The sequence below is a fragment of the Artibeus jamaicensis genome, unplaced genomic scaffold (assembly GCF_021234435.1).
Source record: "Artibeus jamaicensis isolate MK-2021 breed Jamaican fruit bat unplaced genomic scaffold, CSHL_Jam_final contig_1127, whole genome shotgun sequence".
In the NCBI taxonomy this organism is placed as follows: domain Eukaryota; kingdom Metazoa; phylum Chordata; class Mammalia; order Chiroptera; family Phyllostomidae; genus Artibeus; species Artibeus jamaicensis.
In genome coordinates this window covers 3,508,531-3,529,630 of record NW_026521219.1, presented here as the reverse complement: position 1 = coordinate 3,529,630, position 21,100 = coordinate 3,508,531, and the positions used below count along the sequence as shown (strand labels likewise).

The 21,100-nt window shown below is 38.4% G+C and overlaps 1 protein-coding gene across 1 annotated transcript in view; it reads left to right on the top strand.

Annotated features, from left to right (window-relative positions):
* TMEM30A (transmembrane protein 30A) overlaps positions 1 to 21,100 on the top strand; it is a 37,765-nt gene that overhangs the window by 2,489 nt on the left and 14,176 nt on the right.

Genomic DNA, 21,100 nt, shown 5'->3' with positions numbered 1-21,100 from the left:
CTGGAAATCAAACCAGTGACCCTTTTTGGTTCACAGGCTGGCACTCAATCCATTGAGCCACACCAGCCAGAGCAATGATTTGCAATTTTGTATGAGGATATTCATTATCAATACTCAACTTCTGTTAATATTTACTCTGCTGTGAAAGTACTTTCTTTAAAGCTTTGGGTTTTGAAATAAAATAAGGCTCTTCACCGTCACACTAAGTAGTTGGTGAAATGGAATTTTTTTTTTTTGCCATATAATAGGTTTTTTACTTTAAAAAAATTTATTTAATTGTTGTCCAAGTACAATTTCTTAAATAGTTCTCATGTATATGCTTCTGATTTCAAGCAGCCTGAAGAGCCTGCTGCAGCTTAGTCTGGTTTAAAGGGCACTGAAGTTAAAAGTCAAGCAAGGCCTTAGCGTTGAAGTTATAACTCTCTTAGTCATTATAGGCACATTTTTGCCTCTCAGTTGTTTTACTTGAAGAACCAAAAGATTCAGAGACTAGGTGATCTCTAAGATGATGTTTACCTCTAAAATTGTATGACTTCCAACTTTAATGTGATTTTTAAAAAATGCTACATATCCAAATTGTATTACCTTTGTAACTAGAGGAAATGAAAAGTAGGACTGATTAGGAATTTTATAATCTACACTAACCTAAGTTGTGCCAATAGAATAATTTTTTTTCAATTGGCTCTATATATGTATAGCATTGGTTGTGAATTGAGTCTGGAGTTTATTATGGGACAAACCTAGGGAGCTTTCCCAAACACATGCTTGCTTCTGCCCACTCTCTACCCTTTGTAAGGCACTATGGTAGTTTAGTTTAAAATAATGTTGAGGGTCATTTAAAGTAAATGGGTAACCAGAAGTTCTTACTAACATGTTCTTTCATACTATAGTTTGCTCACAACTCTTAGTTTATTTTCTCATTTTTGAAAAAAAAATTTTTATTCTCACCCGAGGACATGCTCATTGTCGAGAGAGAGAGAGAGAGAGAGAGAGAGAGAGAGAGAGAGAAAGAATCGTGGATGTGAGAGAGAAATATCTGATAGACTGCCTCCTGTCCCTGTCCACTTAGGGACTGAACTGCAACCTAGGCACCTGCCCTGACTGGGGATTAAACCCAAATCCTTTGCAAGTGCATGGATGGAACTGGAGAGCATTATGCTGAGTGAAATAAGCTAGGCAGTGAAAGACAAATACCATAGGATCTCACCTTTAACAGGAACCTAAATAACAAAACAAACAAGCAAGCAAAACATAACCAAAGACACTGAAATAGAGAACAGGCTGACAGTGACCAGAGGGGAGAGGGGAGGGAATTTCAGAGGAAAAGGGGAAGGGTTTGCAGGAACGAATATAAAGGACACATGGACAAGAACTAAGGGGGGTGGAAATGGGAGGGAGGTGGGGAGCACTGGGGGGGGGGCTGGGATGGGAGTAAAAGGCAGAACACTGTACTTGAACAAAAATTAAAATAAATAAAAAAATAAAAAAACAACAGGAAAGAAGTAAATAAAAAATAAAAATGAAAAAAAAAGGAGCTAAAAGTGAGGCTGTCACATGATGAATTATGAAAAACAATGTATCACTGGGAGGCTATGAATGAAAAACAAGGGGATTAGAGGACAATGTAGACTGCAGAAAACTTCCTTGCAAACTTTGGGAAATGTAATTACATAACTAAAATAAAGAATTGTCAATTAAAACAAAATTTAGGTTATTAAATCTTCCTTTTTAATTAAAAAAAACCCAAACAAACCCCGAATCCTTTTGTTGTATGGGAGGGTGCTCCACCAAGCCGGGGCCAATGAGGTATTCTTAAGTTTTGCAATAACAGTTATCGTTTAATGGTTAGAATTGAATGAAGATATTTTCAGAGTCACTAAAAACTGAACATTTACTTGAGATTAATATTGCCAAAAATGTTCAGAGTATATTTTTATTTAATTTTAGTGGATTATCATCCCCATGTTTGAGAAACCCCAAGTTTCATTTTCTTCACTTTATATTTAATCCTGATTATTTTGTTTTCCATTTTTTAATTGTATTTTTGTCCATAACCATTTATTGCTCTTATGTCCTTTTCCACCTCCACCCAACTCTCCCCCAACAAGCACCATATTGTTGTCCAAGTCCATGAATCCTTTTTTCTCCCTTGTTTTTGATAAAAATATAATTTTACCTATTGTTTTTACTCCTTTGCAGCTTGGATTCTTAGATTCTAAGATTGTTAAGGGGATTTAATTTCTCTTCTTCACTTAGTATTTTTTGTCTATGCTTAGCTTATAGCTAAGATTCAAGGAAGCTAAGTTGCATTGTAGATTGTTAAAGATTAAGCACTTTATGTTAAGAAGTTTAAAGATTTTAGTATTCAAGTGAATTACAGTTGCTTAGCCACCCTTTCTGGGAAATTAAGAGGTTTGTGATGTTAGTGTTTTATTACTCAGATAACTCTAGTACTTAGAGGAAGGCATGACAAAATAAATAGGGCCATCCAGACCAGTTTGTAAGGCCCAGGAACTGAGAATGGGTTTACAGATGAATGTTTACCATTGATTTGATGATAGGGGACATTAAGTTTGAATGCCTGTTATGCATAGTGTGTCCCCCCTAAAATAATTTAATTCTTATTAGTAGACCTGTGTTAGAAAATTGTACACAATTGTTATTATATTTTGAATTTCACCAATAAAAATTGGTGCAGATGTTTTTTCTCTTGTTTATATAACAGCCTACATACAGAGGGACCTCCCCCCAAAACACAATTTGTTTATATAGAATTGTGTATTTATTTTTACATATTTAAACTTGTCACTTTCAAAATATTCTCCATCGATGCAGTACTTATATCAAGACTTTTTTCCCACTACTTAAAACAGTTTTTGAATTTGGATTTTGATGCCTTTTGATGCTTCTGCAGTTTTTTGTTTCCCCTCTTCCACATTAGTAAAACATTTCTCTTTGAAGACATTTTTCATGGGAGAAACAAATCTCCCCTTGCTCATTGGGCAAGGGGAGATTGGGTGAATAGGGTGAGTGGGGCACTGGGGTTATGCCATTTTTGGTCAAAAACTGCTGAACACTTAACGTGGTGTGGGGAGGTGCGCTCATAGGTCATCCATCATGAAATGGGCAAACTCATGGAGAGAGTCTTCAAAAAAAATTCACTGAAGCTGAATGTAGCCTTTCACAACAAAGCCAGCTGGTGTACTGTTAGAGATGGGTTCCCAGGACACTCACCTAGTGGGGGAAACCTGCACTACAAGAGGCCCACCCTCCAGAAAATAATTCTGTTTTTTGGGGGGAACATCACCCCTTGTAATATCCTCAGCCTTGCCTCTTGGTTTGTAAAGCCTAAAATACTCTGACCCTTTACAAAAAAGAATTTCCTGCCCTTGACATCAAATTTTAAGAAACATGCTGGCAAATTTAGCATTTATTACAGAAACAGCAGTATTTAATTTATATATTCTGATACTCAATAACCTTTCAGTTAGGTGTAATGATCCCTGACAATTGCTTGTGTCCTACGTTCTTTGTACAAATTTAATAGATACAAAATACCTTAGCTAAATTTACCATTAATCTTGGTTCAGGCAACTTCTTCCTTTCTTTGTCACAGTCAGATAAAGTTCAGGCAACCTAAAGAACATTGCTTTTGAAAGTTTTATTTAGGTTAGCTTTTGTCTTCCTTAGAGCCTCTAGAAAGGACTACTGATAAATCCATTTTTTCCTTAATCCTCATCCAAGGTTATGTTTTTATTGAGTTTAGAAAGAGAGGAAGGGAGGGAGAGAGAGAAACATCCACGTGAGAGAGAAACATCGATTGGTTGCCTACTGCATGTGCCCTGACCAGGTAATAAAACCCACAACCTAGGAATGTGCCCTGCCCAGGAATTGAACCCATATGTTTTTGGTATATATAGGATGATGCTCCAACCACCTGAGCCACCCAGCCAGGGCAACTTCTGGTAAATTCTTTAGTGTGGAATGATCAGTTCAAAGGAGTACTTAAAATGCCATGTAATTAATACTTAAAATGATTTACCTTATTACTCAGCATTTTGTTGAGTGACCTGTTTAGGTCTTGTATTGATTTCCTTTAAGACAGATTTAAAACTTCCATTCAAAAATGGAAGTTTTCCAGTCCTTATATAGTGTAAAAATTGTGTGTCCTTCAAATTTGTCCTTTACCACCATATTAAATTCAGTCTGTTTCTTAGGAATAGGTTAGGAATAGGATGTGTTTTTAGGATTACCAAGAAGAAATTCCAGTTTGACTTAGGGGGACAATTGCAGTGGTAGCAAACAAAGCTGAGAAATATGATAACCCTTAAACTAACTTACTTATGTACATTTGTTGTTCAGTTTTCTTATGGTTCTTTGTGTTTTGTACTTAAGCAGATGGGCAGGTTTCCAACTTACTGTATTTTGCACTGTGTCCTGTATGCTTTTGGCATTTAATAAGTATTAATTTTTTTAAATAAGGGAATTGTAGTTTTTCTCCCACCTGGTAGCCTCTTTCTTTCACTGATAACTCATAAAGTATTATCTTTGATATAAATTATTTTTTCTCCCTATCTTTATTAAGGTATAGGTATCGTACCCCCCACCTCTGTTGTTGTGAGGACACTTAAAGCTGCATTCTCTTATCAAAAAGACAAGAGGTAACAGTTGGTGAGGGTGCAGAGAAAAGGGAATGCTTGTGGAGTGTACATTGGTACAGCCATTAGTGAAAACAATATGGTTTCTCAAAAAATTAAAAACCAGAACTACCATATGATTCAGAAATCCCACTGCTTGGTATATATACAAAGGAAAGTAAAACTTTGTTTTTATGCCCAACAGATTTCTTTGCAACCTAGATATCAATCAGGTCAGACTGCCCTTGAATTTTAGCTGATGAAGGATATTGTAGTTTTTTGATGGTAAAGACTCAGACTGATTTGAATTTATCAGGAGTTTTAATCAACATTGGACATTTTCTATATGCAAAGTCCTGTTGTGGGCATAGTGGACCATAGACAGGGTCTCCTTTTTTTCTGAAGCAGAGAGCTTTTCTTAAGCAGCCTGGAATCTTTTGAGGGAGATGAATCAGACACATAAAAACTAAGCATTGCTAGGTGACTGGCACATACAGAAAAGAGAAAAGGTCTTAGAAGTTCAAAGGAAGACAAGATCGCATCTCTCTAATGATCATGGAAAACTTTGTGGTGGAAGTGGGCTTGGAGCTGGAACTTAAATCGGTAAATAGCAGTACTAAAGAACATTTCAAGAAAGGTTCATATGCACAGAGATAGAGTGGCAGGCAATCAAAAGGTATGTAGAAAAAATGGGAGCAAAGGCAAATCACCTGGTGCTAGATGGTGGATAGACTTGTATTTGATAGTGAATATATTACACTGGAAAAGTAATGTGATTGACATGATATTGTATAAGTTAGGATTGGGTCTGGCAGTGAGTAAGGTTTTCATTCTTCTGTGAAATCTCTTAGAAATGCAGTCCCTGGCTAGTATGGAGGCTCTGTTTACTGAATCCACACTCTGTCTAGTTTATTGCTCTATCCTTCATAGGCTTGGCTCCGTGCTCACAGTCCGGAACGGAAGGTAGAGTTCTGATTGTCACAGCTTTTTCCAGGTTACCACCTGGAAAGAAGGGATGTGTGGAAGAAGGGATGAAGAACAAATGAATAAAAGCCTTTTAAAGGAGGTTCTTGGAAGCTGTCACATACTGCCTCCACTTAATAACAGGCCACACTGGCTGTAAGGGAGGATGAGGAATGTGGTCTTCGTTCTGATAACAAGGTTTTCAGCTAGTGGTTGAGAGTTATATACTGTGGGAGAAGGGTGGCACAGAAATTGGGGTGAGGGGCTGACTGTCTCTGCAACACCGGGCTATATATAGGAAGATTTATTTGGTGTTAAGTGTCAGGTTGGCTGGATGGGAGCTGAGTCATTTGGATGTCAGAGTCTAGTAGTTTAGACATTGAATAATGATTATATTTTTATAATGATTGATTGTAATGATTATAATATTGAGTTGAACTTGATTTCATGGTAAAAACCATTATGTGTTGTTTTGTGTATGAAAAGCAAATCAGGTATAGGGCTTTGATGATAAAGTTTTTAAAAAATTAGAGAAGGAATATTCTCTCAATTTTTTCAGCCTGCCTTTTTTCTTTCTTTGTTCAGAATATAAATGTGTTCCAGTTTCTTTCTTTAAAAAAATGATAGTGTTCTATTTTTTTAAAAGATTTTATTTATTTGTCTTTAGAGGGGAAGGGAAGGAGAGAGGGAGAGAAACATCGATGTATGGTTGTCTTTCGTGCGTCCCCTGCTGGGAACTGGCCTGCAGGGAACCAGGCGTGCAACCCAGGCATGTGCCCTGACTGGGAATCGAACTGCGATTGTCTGGTTCGGTGGCCTGTGCTCAATCCACTGAGCTACACCAGCCAGGGCTTGATAATGTCCTATTTTGATTCTATTTAATAATAAAAATTTAATAATGATCAATATTATTTGAGTGTTTAGTTCGCTAAGAATTTTACATATGTCATTTGATATAGTGACACTTATAAGAGTAATGTTCTTATTCTCTCCATTTTGTTTTTTTTGGGGGGATATTTAATGTGAGATTAAGTAATTTGCTTAGTAACACAGCTGGGATTCAGATCCTAACACTCTGACCATCTTGTTTTATTTCCTCCAGGGGCTAGTCGCTGTTCTTTTTCCCCACACAATCTGTTTGAAAAGAAAGATGTCCCCACTTATTGATAATATCCATTCCCATATCCCTTTAACTCCCTGACCCACTGTATGTTAGATGAAAAGTGCTGTGAAGAATACTAAAGGAAGGGGAATAGGAATGGTTGAAGAATGCTTTATAATGTTATTTTATTTTTTAATTTTCAATGTAGATTTTTTAAAAGGTTTTATTTATTTCCTGTTAGAGGGAAAGGGAGGGAGAAAGAGAGGGAGAGGAACATCGATGTGTGGGAGATACATAGAGTGGTTGCCTTTCATACATCCCCTATGATGGCCCACAGACCCACAACCCAGGCATGTGTCTTGACCTGGAGCAGAACCAGCGATAGTGAAACCCACCTCTGCCCACCCCCCACCATTCACAGCCTGCTGCTCAATCCACTGAGCCACATCAGCGAGCGTGACTAATAGGACTTTTTGTTCCTCTTGTCTGTAAGGTCTTTTGTGGTACAAAGAATGCATTCCCATATTTATTTTTACTTGATTTTTAAAAGAAATATAATGTACCTTTTCTTCTTCCTTTTAAAAAACTGGCATGAGGTCTCTAAGTTGTACTTGTAGTGGAAGCAATGAAAGCCAAATTCAAAGATGCTAAATATATTGTTAAAGAAGACTTGGCAGAACTTGGGGACTGCCAAGTGGTGTCAGGATTTTGAGCTTGCATGCTTGGGAGAATGGTGGTACCATTTACAGGTTTCAAAAGACCACAGTTCGGTGTAAGATTAAGGAATTCAAAGAACCATCATTACTGATTTTAGTAAAGCGTAACCAAAAAAGATGAACAAATCATGTATGTTATGTATGTTTTGAAAATTAAGCCATGCATGATTTCACCATTGAGATCACTGATTTCAAACAGAAATCATGAGAGTTTGAATTGGAAAGGAAGAAACACAACCGAGTGAATGTACCTAGGAATACAAAAATCAGACTAGGGGTAGGGGTAAAGCCAGTGACAATTCAGGGAGCACGAGGAGTATAGTGGATGTCACATGACATAAGGCCACATGAGGCTATTGTCAGAAAGTAGCAACAGAGACAAAGGTAAAACACACTAATATTTGAATGTCACTTGTACGACTATCCAAAACCAGTATTTTTTGGTCATAAACTAAAGGGAGTGAATAGTAGGGGTGGGGGGTGCAGGGTGGAGGGGAGTGAAGGGGGGAAATAGAACAACTGTAATGGCATAATCAATAAAATAAAAATAAAAAAAACAAAACCAGTATTTTAAAATAGGAAACACTGTCTGTTGCCTCACAGTAGAAAACCCTGCTTGATTCATTTTAATTCCTTATATATTCTTGTGAGCCACCTTGTCATCTAGAATGTAGCATAATTAGCAATGCCCTTTTCATCAGGTCTGGTCTAGGCAATTTTTATTTTATTTAATTAATTTTATTTTTATTTTTATTTTTAAGCCTCACTGAATGATGTGTTTATTGGGAGAGAGGGAGAAAGAGCAAGAGAGAGAAAGAGAAACACCAGTTGGTTGCCTTCTGCAGGTGCCCCCACCATGCCCCAACCAGGATTGAACCTGTAACCTAGGCGCATGCCTTGATGGGATGGAGCTTGCAACTTGTTGGTATACAGGACAATGCTCCAACCAAGTGAGCCACCTGGCCAGCACTAGGAAGTTTTTATAACTTGATATCTTAATACGACTTTTAAGGGGTAAACTAAACCTTGATGTTGGAATTGTGTGTGTGTGTAGAAATGAGTTAAATGGCATATATAAAAACTTTATGAAAATTTGTATTATAAAATTTTATTGCAAACCCTAAAGGTTAAGATGGTCCTGGGATAATATCTACTTAATGACAAAGTTGTTTTAATATATATTTTAGATGAAAAATATGAACATTTAGTGGTACTGTTTAAAACATCAGCATATCAACTATTGGTGCTAATTTTATTTTAAAATATATTGTCTTTTAAATTGATTTCCATATTTCTAAATAATTGAATAGTATGTATATTCAAGATCACGGGAAGGATTAGTACCATGAAATGGAAAGAAGAGCAACTTTGGGGCCAGACAGATATGATTCTGTCACTGTTATGGATTGAATTGTGTCCCCCAAAAGATACATTGAAATCCTAAATCCTAGTACCTGTGAATGTGACTTTTTTGGAAATACAGTCATTGCAGATGTAATCAAGTTAAGGTCATTCGGGTAGGCTACTGTCCACTGTGACTGATGTTTTTTTTAAGTATTTTTTATTGATTATGCTATTACAGTTTTCCCAATTTTTCCTCCTTTATTCCCCCTCCACCCTGCCCTCCCAACCCTCCAGCATTCCCCCCCTTAGTTCATGTCCATGTGTCATACTTGTAAGTTCTTTGAGTTCTCTGTTTCCTATACCATTTTTACCTTTCCCTATCTATTTTATGCCTACTAATTATGCTTCTTCTTCCCTGTATCTTTCCCCCCCATTCCTCCCCCTTCCCCCTCCCCAGTGAACTCCCTCTGTGTAATGTCCATTTCTCTGATTCTGCCCCTGTTCTGGCTGTTTTCTTAATTTTTGTCTTCGTTCTTCTTTTAGGTTCATTTGTTGATAGTTATGAGTTTGTTGTTATTGTTCATATTTTTTATCTTTTTTCTTAGTTAAGTCCCTTTAATGTTTCATATAGTAAGGGCTTTGTGATGATGAACTCCTTTAACTTGACCTTAACCTGAGAAGCACTTTATCTGCCCTTCCATTCTAAATGAAGGCTTTGCTGGATAGAGTAATCTTGAATGTTGGTTCTTGCCTTTCATGTCTTTAAATACTACTTTCCAGCCTGTAAGGTTTTCTTTTGAGAAATCAGCTGATAGCCTTACGGGAACTCCTTTGTAGGTAACTGTCTCCTTTTGTTGCCCTTAGGATTTTCTCTTTGTCTTTAATCATCGGTAACTTATGATGATGTGCCTTGGTATGTTCCTCTTTGGGTCCAGCTGCTTTGGGATTCTCTGGGTTTCCTGGAAGTCTATTTCCTTTGCCAGATTGGGGATGTTTTTCTTCATTAATTGTTCAAACATGTTTTCAATTTCTTGCTGTTGCTCTTCTTCTGGCACCCCTATAATTCAGATATTGGAACATTTCAGGTTGTCCCAGAGAGTCCTCAGCCTCTCTTCATTTTTTTGGATTGTTTCTCTGTTCTGATCCAGTTGAATGTTTATTTCTCCCTTTTGTTCCAAATTGTTGCTTTGAGTCCTGATTTCCTTCTTGTCACTGTTAGTTCCCTGAATATTTCGATTTATGTCATTTTAGGTATCTTTCATTTGTTCTTTCATTTTTTGACCAAGCTCAATTAATTCTATGAGCATTTTGATTACCAGGGCTTTCAATTCTCCATCAGATAGGTTAGCAGTGTCCTCATCGCTTAGTTCTTAGGTTTTGCTGTGTTCTTTCATTTGGGCCCTATTTCATTGACTTGGCACATCCGATAAGTTGTAAGGGGCGGGGCCTTAGGTATTCACCCTAAGGCAGGGCAACCCTCCTTGCTACACTGCCTGTGTGGGAGGGGTCAGAGGGGGAACAGTGCAGCTCACCTGCTTGTCTCTAGAACACTTTCCAACAGACTCTTGTGTCAGACTGGAAGTATCTCCTACCATGGCAACCGCAGCCAAAGCCCACAGTCAGCTCTGAGTCTCAGTTTTCCCCTTAAGTGAGTCCCTCCCTTGCAGGCCCCCTGGAGCTTGGCAGTCAGCCCTGCTCCTCAGCTACCTCATTGCAGTTTTTCTGAGTCGCCTGCCCTGTGGGTCCGCCTTACTTGTTCGCCTTACTTGTTCGCCTTACTTGTCTGGTTGTTCTGGTTGATTTTTTTTTAATTCCTTGGTTGTTGGAGTTCCATGCAGTTTGATTCTCTGTTACTTCTGGTTGTTTACTGATTTTAGATCAGGTGTTATTCTCCTTTTGGTTGTGAGAGGAAGTGAAAGGTTTCTACTCATGCCTCCATCTTGACCAGAACTATGATTGGTGTTTTTATAAGAAGATACAAGCACAAAAGGAAGGTGACCTGAAGACAGAGACAATGGAGGCAGAGGCAGGGTGAGGCAGTTGTAAGTGGAGGAATGCCGGACCCTGCCAGAAACTAGGAAGAGGCAAGGTATCATACATACCAAGAATCTCAGAGGGAGTGTAGTTATGATGACACCTTGAATTCACAGTTCTAGCCACCAGCCATGAGAGAATAAATTTCTCTTGTCCTAAGACACACAGTTTGTGGTAGTGTGCTGCGGTAGCTCTAGGAAGCAGATATACTCACATACCGGGTGTTTGGTTTTGGGCAGTCATTTAACCTCTGAATCTCAATTTCCTTTCTGTAATAGATTAAGAACAGTTCTGGCATGGAGTAGACATTTGGGAAATAATACCTAGCTTTGCTATTGCTGTCCTTTCTTTAAAGATAGTTCACATTTGTATATTACCTAATTTATTCATTTTTCATTTACAAGTGTGAGATTGAAGCTTACTAATAGAATTAGAAGTAAAAACCTTGTCTGTGGTTCTCATTCAGACTCTCTAAGTTACAGAAACATACAGCAGATTTCACATGGCCTATAGAATTTTATTGACTTGTTCTGTAGCTATAAATTTAGAACTTAGCTGTTGATTTTTTAAAACTATTCTTCAAAAATAACCTAGAGTGACTGAATTTTTAGAAATTCATTCAACTACTAACTTTTAGGAGTCTCTAAATAATTTAAATATGGGTGTTTATTTCCTCCACCACCTCTAGATAGATGAGCATTTTCGAGGGGAATTTTTCTACATTAATGTCTTACCTGTTTAATGAGAAGGAAGCAGTTAAAATACTTTCCAAAGTGGTGTTCGTGCAGGATACCCTGCTGCCTTATTGTGCCCCTTTTACATCTTGTCTCACCCTCACAGTCCGTACTCATCTTTCTTCCTATGAGAGCCTGAGTTATACAGATGACTTAGCTTACAGTCATAGTAACCTCTGTGGAAGGCTCAGTGACATCCCTCATTTTTGAGCCTTGGGTAGGAAGCAACGTAACTTGCATTACTTCCTCTGAGGCAAGAATGTGGACAACTGCTAGCCTTGATAGGCTTCTCCTTTTTGCTTAGGATCTCTCAGTGACACAGCAGAGAAATTTGCTGCTGCGGTATCACACCAGTGGCACTAGTATGATTTATAAAACTGAAGTATCTGCTGTAGTCACCTGGAGCAGAGGTAATGTCGTGCCCTTTCTATCCCCCAGCTGATGCCTGTCCTACCTAATGTCAGCTGAATGAGCTTCCTCGTTGCTACTGGTATTGGTGTACCTCATGCCCATACCAGTATCCTTGCTAAGGTATCATCTCCTGAAGCTTTCAGTGCTGCCATAACTAAGAATTCTAGACTAGTGTTGGAGTAGCCCTCTCAAGATGGCTCTCTATGTGCATTTTGTCACCTGGGCTCCGAAGTTACACTGGTCTAGCCTATAGTGTTTCAGAGTTATAAAACCTACTTCTTTAGTTTCCACTCAGCAATCTAATTCTTTTCTGTTTCCTGAGATCTGAACTTTGCTTATTACTAATTGCTGATTGTCTTATAAACGGGAACTGTAGAACAATTAGACACCTTCACTGGAGAACCCCCGATTGGTTCTCAGGTCTTTATCGCTAACTCAGAGCTTTATTTGAAGTACAAAGTTCATTTATCTTTTGGGTTCGTACATGTACGAAGCCCTGAATTAGCGATATAGTCCCTTTTGGTGCCATCTCCCTGTGGATAACATCCCCTCATCAGCCCTGGAGGAGGAGTTTGCTGGATACTTTATTAGGTTTGATGTTTTCATAGGACCTGTTTTATCAAAACAGCCTTTCCATTTTAATGACTTTTTTTTACCCTCACCCAAGGGGTAGTGCAGAGAGAAAAAGTGAGAGAAAGAAAAAGAATCATTGATGTGAGAAGGAAACATTGATTGGTTGCCTTCTTGTACTTGCTTTCACTGAGGATTGAACCCTCAACTTGGGATCCTCAACTTCTTGTACTTGTTCTGACTGGGAATCGAACCTGTGATCTTTCAGTCTACAGAACAATGTTCCAGCCAACTAAGCCACACCAGCAGCAGCAAGGACTGTTTTCTATATTAGACACTGAACTTCATGGGGTCAGATACTGGGCCGAGTCCCTGTTACCTGGACCGTACAGGCACTCAGTAAATATTGTAGTTCAGCACAGGCCTCCCCAGAATGTGCCACTTGGGCATGTGGATTATTTTGAGCTGAATGCAATCAAGACCCTGCAGGCTTATGAGAAACTTTTACCTCTGTCTTAGAGAATTTAAATTAGGGGCCATATCCATAATAAGAGTTATAAGTAGAAATAACGTTGTGACCTATCTATGTGGCAGAGCAAACTTGTACTTATTGAACATCTGCTCTTACTGGTCTTTAGTGACCTTCCTTCTCTCTGAAGTTCCAAGGTGTTCTTTACCCCAGAAGGTCATATATACCTCATTTTCCCTCTTGTCCCCGAACCTCTTGTGTATGGGGGGTATCTGACTCTCTCATGTTTGTAGGATTCATGTGTGTGGGTATATATTAAATTTGGTTATTTTCTCTTTGATCTGTCTCATGTTTATTTAATTATTAGACTAGCCAAAAGAACCTAGGAGGACAGGGGAAAACACATACTTTTCCTCTACAATAGTAAATTAATGAATAATTACTTCATGATGGGGCATTTAGGAAGATGTGAAAGTTCAATTTCCTAGACTCTTTTAAAATCTATTACGTAAATATTTGATTTTGTTAGTCTCCTGAGAAATCTCTCCAGCTTCGTCAGGGTGTCTTTTTTAACACTCAGGGGTACTTAGCTTTCAGAGACTTTGTTGTCATCCGCAGTAACCAACTCTGGATACCTTACACAGGGAGGGAATTTTCTAGGGGGAGATTGAGTAGCTCCCACACAAAATGGATAGGAAGTCTAGACAAGCATATTCGGAGACAGGTGGGAAGAAAAGGATGTTGGGAAGCAGGAACAGTGGGTTACAAGCTACAGCTGTTACTGAGTTCTCCCTGGTAGCTACTGCTGTGGCTGCTAATCTGATCACACTCACTTGTTTGTCTCCCAAGGGACAGTGATTTAGATGGAGATTCAGTCATCTAGATTTAATTAAGTTGATAGAGATTTTATGCTTTTGTACTGGCTGCCTGAATTTAGGGAGAGGAAGGACTCATTTATCCCTTTGGCTTCTGAAGTGGGAGATGGAGCTCTGCCTCCCTCCAAAACTCTCAAAATGGAGAATTCCACATTATTTAGAATAGAGGTTTTTTTAAATGATAAAATAAATATTTTATTTTTTTAAATTTATTTTATTGTTGTTCAATTACAGTTGTCTGCATTTTCCCCCAGTCACTCTCCCAACCACTCCCCCAACCCCAGCCAAACCTCCTTCCCTCCCTTGCTTCCATCCTCCCCTTGGTTTTCTCCATGTGTCCTTTATAGTAGTTCCTGATAACCCTTCCCCTCATTATCCCCTCCTACCTCCCCTCTGGTTACTGTCAAATTGTTCTCAATTTCTATGTCTCTGGTAATATTTTGCTTGCTTCTTTTTTGTTGTTGATTATGTTCCAGTTAAAGGTGAGATCATACGGTATTTGTCCCTCACTGCCTGGCTTATTTCACTTAGCATAATACTTTTCAGTTCCACCCATTCTGTCACAAAGGGTAGGAGCTCCTTCTTTCTCTCTGCTGTGTAATATTCCATTGTGTACATGTACCATCGTTTTTTGATCCACTCATTTACTGATGGGCACTTAGGTTGCTTCCAGCACTTCCCTATTGTAAATTGTGCTGCTATGAACACTGGGGTGCATAGATTTTTTTGTGTTGGTGTTTCAGGGTTCTTGGGATATAATCTCAGCAGTGGAATTGCTGGGTCGAAGAGAATTTTGATGCTGGGCAGCTCAGTACCACCAAAACAAATCACCGTAATTGCACAGAGATTTTTCTTCATTCTTATAATGTGAAAGTCTTTAGTTTACACATCAGAAAGGATGCTCTGTCCATTGTGTGAGAAAACATGGTATGGGAGGAAGAGTGTAGATTTTTGAGAAAAGTAGAGTTGGGTTCAAATTCTTGCTTATAATTATTAGCTGAATGATTTGGGGAAAATTGCTAAACCATCCTAAATGGCAGTTTCGTAGCTTACAATGAGGAAAATAAAAATGAACTTTGCAGGACTAGTATATTTTTAAATAAGATGATATGTATTAAGTGCATTACAATAATCTGGCACATGATGAACATTCAATAAACTGTACACAGTATAAAACACAGTGTGTATCACATGGCTCCAGTTTACTTTCTTAGCCTTGTCTCAAGAAAACATTCTACAAATCCAAAGTTAATGTGCTTACTCTCCTTAATGGTACCTGTGCTCTCTATCTTCTTGCTTCTTCATGTGCCCCCTTTTTCTTCTTCTATCTTTTTTCTGTCTTTTTAATGGCTTAGTTCAGATCCTCTTTTCAATAAGAATGTACTAATCTGTCTAGTACTTACTGTCTTCATTACCGTTAAGTTTGGTACTTAGCATTTATAGTAGTTATTTTTATGTGCTGTCTTTGATAAAGAAAGTCTTCTAGAAGGCAAAGGGGACTCACTATTCTTGGGAAACAGCAGTGTAGTAATAGAACATTGGGCTTGGAGTCAGAGATCCTTGGTTCTAGCCTAGTACCAGCTATTGCTATTCTGCTGCAATGGGTAATTAGGTCCATGGTTTACAGTCACACTAATTTTGGGGTGGGGGTTATTTAATTATTTATCTTTTGATTTAATCTTTTCCCCCACTACCATGTAGTCACACTAATTTTTTAATCAAATGGTTGCTCAGCTGTAGCCTCCCAAATAAGGTTTCTCTACCAAATAAGCTTTCTAATGTTTTGCAGTATGAATAGACTTGAATATTTTCCAAATCTTTGTTCTGTTTTTGCTTAACATTATTCCACCTCCATTCACTTCTCTCTTCTTGCTTTTTACTATAAGTAGACAGGTGAAACCAAGTCACTTCTTCCATACTTCACTTAGAAATATTCAGTTTTGCCCCTCACAAGTTCTATCTTCCACAGAACATTAAAACACAGTCTCTGTGTGTTTTTTTTTTTTACCACTTTATAACAAGGATTATTTTCTTTCACTGTCTACATGTTCCTCATTTCCATCTGAAACCTTACCAGAATGGCCTTTACCATCTCTTTCTACTAATATTCTGTCCATGATTGTATATTCTCTAAGAAGGTGGTTGCTTTCTTTCTAACTCTCATTTCTTTCTGAGGTCTCACCAGAATGAGAATTAATGTCTGTATTCCTAGCATCATCTCAAAGTCCTCCAGTTTCTGCTTGTCACCCAGTTCCAAAGACACTTCTGTTTTTTTAGGTATTTTTTACAGCAGCACCCCACTTTTTGTTACCAAAATTTGCCTTAGCTTCGGCTGCTTTAGATATACATCACAGACTAGAACAGGCACTTATTTCTCACAGTCTTGAAGGCTGGGGAATCCAAGATCAAGGTGCTGACTGATTCACTTCCTGGTGAGGACCCTCTTCCTTGCCTTGCAGATGGCTGCCTTCTAACTTTGTCTCTTCCTCTTGGGGTCAGTAATGAGTCAGAGTTCTCTCTTCTGGCTCTGTTTTCAATGAAGTTTCTGTTACAAATTTTCACAATGTGCGTCAGTAGGTGAAGGGATAAATAATCTGCTACCTCCAGATGAAAAAGTGATGTGCTATTAAACCATGAAAAGATATGGAGGAACCTTAAATGCGTATACTTAGTGAAAGGTGAATCCAAAAAAGTGATATACTGTATAATTCCAACTATATGACATTCTGGAAAAGGCAAAGCTATGCAAATAGTAAAAAACATTAGTGTTCTCAAGATTAACGGAGAGGGTGGGTTGAATAGGCAGAGTACAGAGGATTTTTTTATTTTAATATTTTATTTGTTAGTTTTTTGAGAGAGGGGAAGGGTATAGGGGAGAGAGAGAGATCAATGTGTGGTTGCCTCTTGTATGTCCCCAGCTGGAGGCCTGGCCTGCAACCCAGGCATGTGCCCTGACTGGGAATCGAACCAGCGACCCTTTGGTTTGCAGGCTGGCACTCAGTTCACTGAGCCACACCAGCCAGGGCAGTACAGAGGATTTTTAAGGCAATAAAACTATTGTATGATACTATGATGGTATATATCTGTCATTATAAATTTGTCAAAATCCATTGAACATAGAACATCAAGAATGACTCTTAATGGCCCTGGCTCGTGTGGCACAGTGGATTGAGTGCTGGCCTGTGGACTGAAAAGCTGCCAGTGTAAGTCAGGGCACACGCCTGACTGCAGGCCAGGTCTCCAGCTGAGGGCACGCAGAGGCAACTGATCGATGCTTCTCTCATACATCGCTTCCCCTCTGCCTGAAAATAAATAAGTAAATAAAAATTTATTGTAAAAGAGTGAATCTTAATGTAAGCTGCGGCCTTTGGGTGATTGTGCTGTGTCAGTGTAGGGTCATTAATTGTTCAAAATGTGCCACTCTGGTGGAGGATGTTGGTAATTGGTGTAGAGGCGGGGAGTGTCTGAGAATTATGTGCTTTCCACTCAGTTTTGCTGTGAACCTAAAACTGCTCTAAAAAAATAAAATCTTTTAAAAATATTTTTGTAATGGAAACAAAGGCTGTCCTTTTAGCTATCTGGGTAGGTCATGTTATAGGAACTGGTACAGTTCAGTTCTGACACTAATCATCCTGAGTTATCATCAGATTCCATAGGTAAGGGGTGGTCCCCAGTAACACTGCCCCTACTTCAGACATCAGCTGCAAGTCAGGACTCTGGACTATTCACACTTCTGGCCAATTAGCTTACAAATCTGGGGGGTTCCTAATACCCCCTTCACAAGACTACTCTCATTTCAAATGCAAGTTCAGAGGTCTTCAGGCCACCTACACTTCTGACCAAATGGCTATAAAATTCCTGTGACCCCTGTCAAGTTTAATAATTTGATACAGTGACTCACATAACTCAGGAAAATGCTATACTTATGATTAAGTTTACTACAAAAATATAAATTGGGACCAGCTAAATGAGAAGAAATATAGGGCAGGTCTGGAAGGGTCCTAAAAATGGAGAACCTCGTGTCCTTTCCCTGTTGAAAACAGGGCACATCACTCTCCTGGCATGTCAGTAGATTAACCAACTAGGAAGCACCCCTGTGCTTTTGTGTCTGGAGTGTATATTGGAATTTCATGACATATGCATGATTGATGAAGCACTGGCCACAGGATTGGACTACATTTCCAACCTTCCCTCTCTCCCCAGGGCTTGGACTGGGCCAAAGTCCCTATTGACATCTAGTCTTTTTTTGTGACAAGCCCTGATGCTGAACCTGTTAGAGGAAACTCTAGCTTGAATCAAGCTACAGACTTACAAAAAACAAATATACTATCACTGAGTAATTACAAGAGTTTTAGAGAATCTGTGCCTAGAACCCAGGACAAAGACAAGGCAAATTCTTTATTATATAATAAAAGGTTTTTAAAATATGGCAGCCCTTGAGATGCCCTCTTTCACCACTCCTATTCAGCATAGTATTGGAAGTCCTAGCCACAGCAATCAGCTGGAAAGGAGGAAGCAAAACTGTCATTGTTTGCAGATGACATGATAGTATACATAGAAAACCCCATAGATGACACCAAGAAACTACCTAATGAGTGAATTTGGCAAAACAGCAGAAGACAAAGTCAGTATTCAAAAATCAAAGGTACTTTTTATTATTGTATACAATAATTTTTCATTGTTGTATACCAACAATGAAATGTCAGAAACAGAAATCGGGAAAAAAATCCCATTGGTATAGCAACAAGAAAAAGAAAGTACCTAGGAGTAAACCTAACCAAGGAGATAAAAGACCTGTATTCAGAAAACTATACAACATTGAAGAAAGAAATTAAGATACAAACAAATGGAAGCATGTACCATGCTTATGGATTGGAAAAATTAACATCATCAAAATGTCCATACTACCCAAAGCACTCTATAGATTCAATGCAATCCCTTTTAAAGTGCTGATGACCTATTTCACAGATATAGAACAAACATTTCAAAAATGTATATGGAACCATAAATGACCCCGAATAGCTGCAGCAATTTTGAGAAAGAGGAACAAAGTAGGAGGGATCACAGTATCTGACATCATACTGTATTACAAGGTCACTGTAATCAAAACAGCCTGGTACTGGCATAAGAACAGACACGTAGATCAATGGAACAGAATAGAGAGCCCCAAAATAAATCCAAGTCTCTATGGTTAATTAATATTTGACAAAGGGGGAAGAAGCATAAAATGTAATTCCCGAATGGTGTTGGTATATCTGGATAGCTACATGCAAAAAAAATGAAACTCAATCACCAACTTACACCATTCACAAAAATGAATTCCAGTTGGATAAAATACTTAAATATAAGTTGTGACACCATAAAGGTCCTAGAGGAAAAGAAAACATCAGCAGGAAAATCTCAGACATTCCATGCAGCAACATCTTCACTGATATGTCCCCTAGAGCAAGGGAAATAAAGGAAAGAATAAACAAATGGGACCTCATCAAATTAAAAAGCTTCTGCATGGCCAAAGAAAACAGCATTAAAATGAAAAGAGAACCAACTATATAGGAAAACATATTTGCCAATGATACCTCAGACAATGATACTTCTTTGTATATTTTGATCTCCAAAATATACAAAGAACTCACATGACTTCACTCTAAGACAAGCAACCCAATTAAAAAATGGGCAGAGGACTTGAACAGTCACTTCTCCAAGGATGACACACAGAGGATCCAGAGTCATATGAAAAGATGTTCAGCATCACTAGCTATCAGAGAGATGTATATTAAAAACATAGTGAGATACCTCTTTACACCAGTCAGAATGGCCATCATAAACAAATCAACAAACAAGTGCTGGTGAGGATGTGGAGAAAAAGGAACCTGACTGCACTGGTGGTGGGAATGCAGACTGGTACAGCCACTGTGGAAAACAGTGGAATTTCCTCAGAAAACTAAAAATGGAACTGCCTTTTGACCCAGCAATTCCACTGCTGAGATTATATCCCAAGAACCCTGAAACACCAACACAAAACAACCTGTGTACCCCAGTGTTCATAGCACAATTTACAATAGGGAAGTGCTGGAAGCAACCTAAGTGCCCATCGATAAATGAGTGGATCAAAAAACTATGGTACATGTACACAATGGAATACTACACAGCAGAGAGAAAGAAGGAGCTCTTACCCTTTGTGACAGAATGGGTGGAACTGAAAAGTATTATGCTAAGTGAAATAAGCCAGGCAGTGAGGGACAAATACCATACAATCTCACCTTAAACTGGAACATAATCAACAACAAAAAAAAGAAGCAAGCAAAATATTACCAGAGACATAGAAATTGAGAACAATTTGACAGTAACCAGAGGGGAGGTAGGAGGGGATAATGAAGGGAAGGGTTATCAGGAACTACTATCAAGGACACATGGAGAAAACCAAGGGGAGGATGGAAGCAAGGGAGGGAAGGAGGTTTGGCTGGGGTTGGGGGAGTGGTTGGGGGAAAATGAGACAACTATAATTGAACAACAATAAAATAATTATTAAAAACATTTTTTGAAACATGGCAGCCCTTGAGAAACCTAATAGTTTTTTTTTTCCTTAGATTCGCAAAAGCTGAAATTACTGAAAAGTACTTAAGACTAGAAGGTTTAAGAGCAGTAACTGATTTTACAGATCTCTGTATTAATTAGTCTGGTTTTCAATTATGGAAATGAAAGAATGCCCAGCCAATAGAAAAGTTTTATAAGAGTTTATATGAGGACATGCCGAGGAGCAAAATCTCAACTGATTGAGAAAATGCTCAGGAGAACGGCAGTTTTGTAGTTTCTTTTCTGCATTTAGAATAAAAAAATGTAAGGAAGGTCACATGAAATCCATTGGTGGTAGATTAAGAAAGTAGGTGGGACAAGGCAAGGTGGGGGAATCTCTAGGCTGGATGAATGGTGGAATGGAGAAGCTCATATTTGTTTTACACTGGTGGGTACAAGATAGTAATTTACATTCACAGTATGTAGGGGTGGTGTATAGGGTCAACAATGAGGGATTCTGGGGGCTTGTGCTCTGGTGCCTGCAGCTGTGTCTTCTAGTGTTACAGCTCTTTAAATCTTTATACATCATACAGTTTGAATGTTATATTTATGATTTTGAAGCATAAATGAATTTCTTTTAGTAAAAAGTAGAGAGGAATTTACTGGGAAATATGAGCCAGTAGAATAACATGTGAGCCTTTTCAATTTTATTCAGTGTCAAAATAAACAGAT